Source organism: Poecilia reticulata, linkage group LG22 (genome assembly GCF_000633615.1).
Source record: "Poecilia reticulata strain Guanapo linkage group LG22, Guppy_female_1.0+MT, whole genome shotgun sequence".
NCBI lineage: Eukaryota > Metazoa > Chordata > Actinopteri > Cyprinodontiformes > Poeciliidae > Poecilia > Poecilia reticulata.
In genome coordinates, this window is record NC_024352.1 from 14,932,508 (window position 1) to 14,940,975 (window position 8,468).

Here is an 8,468-nt window from a genome sequence, read left to right on the forward strand (position 1 = left end):
AGGTTGTCCCCACATTATTGATGTTCATGACAGGTGTTATGTCATGTTTATGACAGTGTCATGTCAGTCTTATTCACCCCCCTTCAAATAAAGTGTTACCAAATATATTTTCCCACAGTATTTGCAAAGCGCAGTAACTCCGCGCAAGCATGTCACTCGGCTGATTACAGTAATTGCCGGGATTCGGCAGAGAGCTGCAGCTGATGCTTCGCAAGGGAAAGTAAACAAGAAGCTTGCCCAATCTGTCAGGTTCAAAAATGCACACAAACAGAGGTTTGGTGAGAAATGGGGGAGGATGACGAGGCTTGACGCAGAGAGGTATGTGTCACCAAAACAGGTGAGGCCAGGACACTTTGGAGACAGAGTAGGGAATATTGTCCTTAAAGTGCAACAGAGAGAAACACAAAACAACATTAAACATTAAAGACAAATAGAACTTGTTCAATAAGTCTGAATTTCCACAGGTATTCAAAATGTATCAGTAAGAAGGTGAAGAGAAACTGCTTATTCTGCTTGGAGTGAATCTAAGTCACAACAGGTACAGTATAATGAGAAAACTTTTACACGTTTCTGTAAAAAATTCTGAAACTTTTAAGCTGCTTCAGGGTTTAAAGTTAGATGCTTGAGTCAGAGTTCGACTTTGACGCCCCACAAGCCAGGATGTGTGTTGACTTGGATGGTGAACCTACTGCAAACTATAACAGTGGCTGTGATTGTCCTCAGAACTCTGACACAAATCTGTTTAGCTTCCTGTCCAAGACTAAGTCATTACTGCATCTTACCAGAACAACTTCTCTCTGTCCTTAATGCGCGAGCACAGTGCCACTTTTTAAATGCATAACATGGGACACAGGTGTCCCGAGTGGGAGGCACGCTTTCTTGCAAAAGAAAACAAACAACAAAAAGCGGAGTCTTCGGTAAACATGAGGGAGGCACATTTGTTTTGTGTGGACTCTAAGCACTGTACTTTAAGAAAATATGAAGAGACACTACTGACTGGTATTAAAGTAACTCATGTGAAGTTTGTGTTCATTACTACACTCAATCTGGTCTGCATTAGATCAGATCTAATTTCAGTTCTAAATCACCAACAAGTCAGACCTGAACGGAGACGTGAAGAATGACTATTCCTGAAAACGTTCTTCTTTTTGTAAAATCCCCTAAAAGATTTTACAGTCTTTTAAAATATTTTATTGTGATTTCATATTTGGTTTGACACAAATATGAAATACAGGTCCTTCTAAAAAAATTAGCATATTGTGATAAAGTTCATTATTTTCCATAATGTAATGATAAAAATTAAACTGTCATATATTTTAGATTCATTGCACACCAACTGAAATATTTCAGGTCTTTTATTGTKTTAATACTGATGATTTTGGCATACAGCTCATGAAAACCCAAAATCCCTGTCTCAAAAATTAGCATATCATGAAAAGGTTCTCTGAACGAGTAATTAACCTCATCATCTGAATCAACAAAGTAACTCTAAACACATGCAAAAGATTCCTGAGGCTTTTAAAAACTCCCAGCAGTAAGACTGCAGACCTGACTGTTGTCCAGAAGGCCATCATTGACGCCCTCAAGCAAGAGGGTGAGACACAGAAAGAAATCTCTGAACGAACAGGGTGTTCCCAGAGTGTTGCATCAAGGCACCTCAGTGGGAAAGAAAAAGTGTGGCAGAAAACGCTGCACAACGAGAAGAGATGACCGGACCCTGAGGAAGATTGTGGAGAAGGGCCGATTCCAGACCTTGGGGGAAGCAGTGGACTGAGTCTGGAGTAGAAACATCCAGAGCCACCGTGCACAGGTGTGTGCAGGAAATGGGCTACAGGTGCCGAATTCCCCAGGTCTAAGGTCAAGCCACTTTTGAACCAGAAACAGTGGCAGAAGCGTCTGACCTGGGCTACAGAGAAGCAGCACTGGACTGTTGCTCAGTGGTCCAAAGTACTTTTTTCGGATGAAAGCAAATTTTGCATGTCATTCGGAAATCAAGGTGCCAGAATCTGGAGGAAGACTGGAGAGAAGGAAATGCCAAAATGCCAGAAGTCCAGTGTCAGTGATGGTCTGGGGAGCCATGTCCGCTGCTGGTGTTGGTCCACTGTGTTTTATCAAGGGGAGGGTCAATGCAGCAGCTATCAGGAGGTTTTGGAGCACTTCATGCTTCCATCTGCTGAAAAGCTTTATGGAGATTATTTCATTTTTTAGCACGACCTGACACTTGCTCACAGTGCCAAAACCACTGATAAACGGTTTACTGACCATGGTGTTACTGTGCTCAATTGGCCTGCCAACTCTCCTGACCTGAACCCCATAGAGAATATGTGGGATATTGTGAAGAGAAAKTTRAGAGACGCAAGACCCAAAACTCTGGATGAGCTTAAGGCCATCGAAGCATCATGGCCTCCATAACACCTCAGCAGTGCCACAGGCTTATTGCCTCCATGCCACGCCGCATTGAAGGCTGCAAAAGGATTCCTGACCAAGTATTGAGTGCATAACTGAACATAATTATTTCAAGTTTGACTTTTTTGGTATTAAAACACATTTCTTTTATTGGTCGGATGAAATATGCAAATTTTTTGAGACTGGGATTTTTGGTTTTCATGAGCTGTATGCCAAAATCATCAGTATTAAAACAATAAAAGACCTGAAATATTTCAGTTGGTGTGCAATGAATCTAAAATATATGACAGTTTAATTTTTATCATTACATTATGGGAAATAATGAACTTCATCACAATATGCTAATTTTTTGAGAAGGACCTGTATATGTATTTTTTATTTTTACACTGATTGCAGCAACAAGGCAGTTCAAAGCACTTCACATGGCAAAAACAAAACACAATAACCAATTGTGAAACAAGCAATAAACATTACATACCATCATCAAAATCACCACTGATCAAATATATTGATCAGTGTTCTGTTTTTTGGCTGTTTTGCAGTTTTCTGGAAGTTTGTTCCACATATGGGATTTGTGGCACCTACTTTTGAAAACCAAGCAACCAAAACAGGTAGTAGGTTCTTTTCACAAACATATATGGTTCAAATCTCTTCTCGTCTCATTCTTGTGCTCACTTCATGTTAGTTCATGCTAGAATTGCAACTGGCTGATCATATTTCATGTCTCATATACTGCTGCCAGTGGGGGCTAACTAGATAAATCAGGCCCATTATAAATCTATCTCCCTTGCAGTCATTTCAATGAGAATGTGAGTAACGAGAGAAAATGAACAAGAATAAGAATGAATGTATTCAAAACAACTCTGACCGGGTTCTTTGTGTGATGTCACTATGGACTTTCAACTTGTTTCTGGGAGAACAGACTTTGCCTTTATAAAATAACAAATGAGTGATTATACTGAAAAGTCTGAAGGGTGGCTTTGAAGTTGAATAAAATGAGTTAAATAAAAAAAAAAGTTCACTCTAAATGTGTGTAAAATATGAAGTAGCATTCTTCGAATCTTCTTTTACAAAACATTACTTCCCTTCTGCAGTATTTTATTTTCACTACAGTCCCAGTTTTGCTGCATACGGTCCACGGTTCTGTTTCAGCCCCACGATTGGAGCAACAGCGAGTCTTACTTGTCAATGATTGCTAACCACAGCCATGTAGTGATGCAACCAACCGCTGCTAACAAAGCATTGATATGGTTTGAGACAAAATATTTGAAATTTCACTACAACTAACCGCAAAGTCATATTTCTGTCGTTCTGCAATGTCATGCTCCACAGTTTTTTTGGGGTTGAATATGAAATATGGTCTTTCTGGAATGTTTTATGGATCTCAATTTCATTTGAATTCATCAGAATGTGCTGATTTCCCCCCCCCCCCCGGCAGTCAAAATGTGCTGTGTAAGCTAATATGATTTGCATAAACTTTCTTGCAGAAGATAACATGCAACTACTTGTATTTTACCATTGCCCTATTTTTTTTATTTTTTTTAGAAATGTTACATGAGGCTGAGGATTCTTGGCAGCAGTTTGTGAGCAAGAAAAAGAAATTCTGTGCAGGTTCTGTGTCTCTCTAGGTGATTATGTACAATAAATGTTAATGGAAAAGGAGCAACTTATATTGGTGTGTGCTTTTAGGAGCATTTCTTTATTCTTTATGTACTCAACCCATTTTGCTTAGTCAGAAGGGAGGCATGCTTTTAGTGTGATACAGTGCACAAACTTAAAAACTAAAGTCCCTAGCTACTCTTCCTCACAGTCATGAACTACTTTGAGTTGTTCTGACATATAAAATATCAATAAATTACATTTAAATTATTGGTTATAACTGAACGTCATGTAAGAAAGTCCAGAGACGTGAAGAGTTTTGCGAGACACTTAATGGGTGGGTTTTGGAAGTCAAGGATCATGCACCATGCGGTGTTTGCTGTCATGGAGAATGCTCACACATAGGCATTACTGTCTGTCCTCTCTCCCCCTGCTTGTATGCGTTTCGTTTTAAGAAGAAGCACTTTGTGCAGATAGTTGCTGCAACTTGTCATCTATGTAATCCATAAATACCTGGTTACTGCATTCACACGTCACCAGATCCTGGTACTGCATTTACCATTGAAGCAGTCACGTCACTTGCCTTTATAAATTGTGCTCAGAAAGATGCTTAGGTTCCCACGAACAAGCTAGAACCCGACTTTATAAATGGCAGCCGTTGCATGGAAGGGGATTTGGGAAATCTCTCAAATTTTCTTGTAAAATGAGAACCTGACGTCTTGAATTCCAAGGTGACGTCACACCGAACAAACCACAAAAGTAATGAGCTTATCTTGTGTAAATCAATTAATAGAAAAAAAAATACTTTACCACATTGATTCAGCTTAGAATATCCAAGGCTTGCCTGTGGCAATGAAATTAGGTGGATTTTTTTTTCTTACTGTGGTTAATATGCATGCAAACAGCAAAGTTAAGTCTATTGCACTTTACAATTCTCAATGAACCATGTCCAGAAAGGCATTCAGCTGGACGGCAGTCTTTTTTTTCAATCACTCTTTTTTCCCCCTCTACAATATTTTCACAACCCCCAGAGGGAATAAAAAAGAAAAGCTTAACTGCCTTCTTCTGCAGGCTGGAATCTTACACTTTCCCCTTAGATATTTCCACACTTTTTCCACCAACTTAATGTGTCTTTCATTGCTGTGCATCTGTCTAACACGTTCTCAGTTTCCGCCCCTGCTGCTTTCCGTCTGTCTTTGCTATTTACTCCATCTCAGAGTAGCCTGGCTTTATGATATATGAGCCTCAAGACGCCTTTGCATTTCTAACTAGAGTGCCAAAGCACAAGCGAGCGCACGACTCTTCCTCTCTAGACTTTGGGCCAATGACGTAATAGTCAGAAAAACTTGAATCAGGTCAAATTTTGGCTAAATATATACATGTTATTGCTGTAAAATTATATCGACTGTGGAGACATTATCAATATCGTGAATTTGCGTTATTCAAAGTATATTCTGTGTTTGCTTATTTGCCTTTATGTATTTCTACTATGCTTGCTCTGCACTGCCATCTCGTGGTTACCAAAGTTACTTCAGCACAAATGTATTGCACAAACCTGATCTTACAAATCGTCACCTCCAAAAATAATGACCTATTATGTCATTTTTTTTTCTTTACAAAAGCTGTTGGAGGCAAAATAAATAAATAAATAAATAAAGTAAAATAAATAATAATAACAACAATAATAATAATGAAAAATAAATAAATAATTTGGCAAAAAAAAAAAAAAAAGACTTAGGCCATTATCTTAGGGAGGTGACAATATGCTACTGTAACTATATTGAACAGAAATCTATAAGTAAATAGCAAGCAGATATCATGCACAATAAGCCTTGCACATAAAAACTATGTTATCTGATGAGGTGTTTTCTCAAGTATCCATATCCGTTCTAATATTTGAATTTGCACCTGATACCAGCAGTAGACTAAAGAAAGAAATAAGTTTGAATATTGTTGAACTGATAAAATAATAAAGATGCAGATAAAACTATATTTTTTATTATAAGATGTCTTCATTATATTGTTAACTCCATCTTGTCTTTAAGACAACACCATGTATTTCAAATGTTTTTTTTAAGCAAATATAAGATAGTTAATGCAAAACCACACACATGAACTCCTCTCGGAGAGTCATTAATCATATTATGCAACATAACCATTTGTCTCATATTTCAATCTCTAGATTTGAGGTTAGATTTGAAAGTTTAATTTGAACGAGCCTGTTTTTTAACCCTGATGTGTCAAAGACGGTTGGCTGCCAAGTGCCTTGCAGCTGGCAGCTGATGAGTTTGAACTGCAGACAGATTCAGTGGAGGTTTCCACTCTGCTTCGACCTGCTTCTATAGCAGAAGCACAATATAATTCCTCTACAGGATTTTAAAAACAAAGTTATTTGAGCAAGAATCATTTTTGTCACAGCTTCATCTTTGTGGAACCTTTTATTTATGTTTGTGGAAAGACAAACTGGGGGTACTTCAAATGTTTTGTATCAAGGCAACCTTGAATTGAGACAAGTATGAAAACTGTAAAATATAAAATGGCCTAGACTGTTTACATATTCTTTTCCAAACTTCCTGAACTTCAGTCTTTTTGTAAAGATGTTATTAGGCTTTTTGAATCCACCTCAAGTTGTACAGTCTACACCGATCTCTATGTTCGGTACCTGAGGATAATACCAGTACTTAAGCAAGTGAGTAAAGTAAATAAAAAATATTTATACAGCACAAGTTCCCATACAGACAAAGTGATTTACAAAAAGAGTAGCCCAAGAACATACAACGTACAATGCCGACAAAAAACCCCCAAACACAACACAGTCAAAAATGCATTTTACAAAAACCCATTGAAACTTTTAATAAAAATATTTTTAGCTGGTTTTTAAATGTATCAACAGAATCCAAAACTATACAGGCAGTGTATTTCCACAGTCTGGGCGACAACAGCTTGGAAAGATCAGTCTCTTTGAGTTCTGATGCAGATGTGTAGAGGACCACAAAAAGGTTCTGATTCAGTAACTTCAGAACATGGGGAGAGGCATATCTGTAAATCAAATCAACAATAGGCGAAGAAGCTTGTCCACGTAAAGCTCAGAAGGTTAAGAATAACATTTTAAAGTAAAACCTAGATCTGACTGTCAGCCAGTGTAGCAACTATGAAACATAGGCTATATGAGTTCCTCTGTTTGAGCCCAACAATAGTCTCTCTGCAGTTTTGAACAACCTGAAGAGCACCCAGCCCCTTCTTCCTGAACAAGTAAAAAGGACATTACAATAGTCCAGTTGAGAAAAAGGAGTGAATTATCATCTGAAGGTTACTTGTTGACATCAATTGTCTAAGCTTTGAGACATTCCTCAAATAGAAATATAAAAATAAACTGTTTTTAATCATCTGCTTAATTGATGCTCAATGGTAAAAAGCCTACTCAAAAATAACACCTAAGTCTCTGAGTGTCTGCAAGTCCTAAATCACCCAGTTACAGTTTAATGTAAGACACAGATTATCATTTGGAGTGGTCAACAAAATTTCAAATTTGCCTGGTTGTAGCTGGAAGTAATTGTTTTTTTGTTTTGTTTTTAACAATTGCCTAATGTTTGTTAAGTGATTATTGAAGAAGACAATTTCTGAAACTCAGGGATTAAATGAGGAGTATAAAAACATAATCAACTCATAATAACTGTTACTAAGGTGCTTAATGACATGAAAACGCAACAGGTCCCAGCATGGAGCCCAGAGGAACTCCGTGAAACTCTTTAGATCCAGACATAATCTGTTTTGCAGACACACTGAAACTCCTCCCAGACATCCCAACCGGATCCCTCAGTCTGTTTATCAAGATATCACTAAGTGTCAAAACCTTAGGAGAGATCTAACAAGTCCAGGGTGGTGTATTCTCCAAAATCTATTATTATCATAATGTCACTGGTAACTTTAAAAAGTTCTGTTACAGTGGTATAAAATTTACGAACACCAGACTGAAAGCAGCCATAAATGAAATTTTTTCCCCACCAGGCTGTAAATTGGGCAGCAGCAAAAGCCTTTTCAAAAAACTTTGACATAAAAGGGGTTTGGAAATAGGCCTATAGGTTTTATGTAATGTTGGATCCAAGTTGGGGTTATTTAAGTTTTCGTTCAACAATGGCACGTTTGAAAAAGATGAGGAACACCCAGTCAGAAGGGTAACATTAAAACCCCTAACAACCCAAAAAAGACCAATGACATAAAAAAATATAGGACCTCTATTTATTCAAAATAATGACGGTTAAAAACTGTCCCCCCGAAGCCAAAACAATGAATCAAAAATCTACTTTGTGGAAAAAAAAAAAATTTTTACCTACAGTAAAAATGTGAGAATTTGAGTGCAAAAATGGATGCTGTTGAAAGAAAAAGAACGTGATCTCTAAATTTTCAAGAAGTTTTAGCTCTTTGTTTTTATACACTTTCCTCTTTTGTGTGTGTGTGTATAT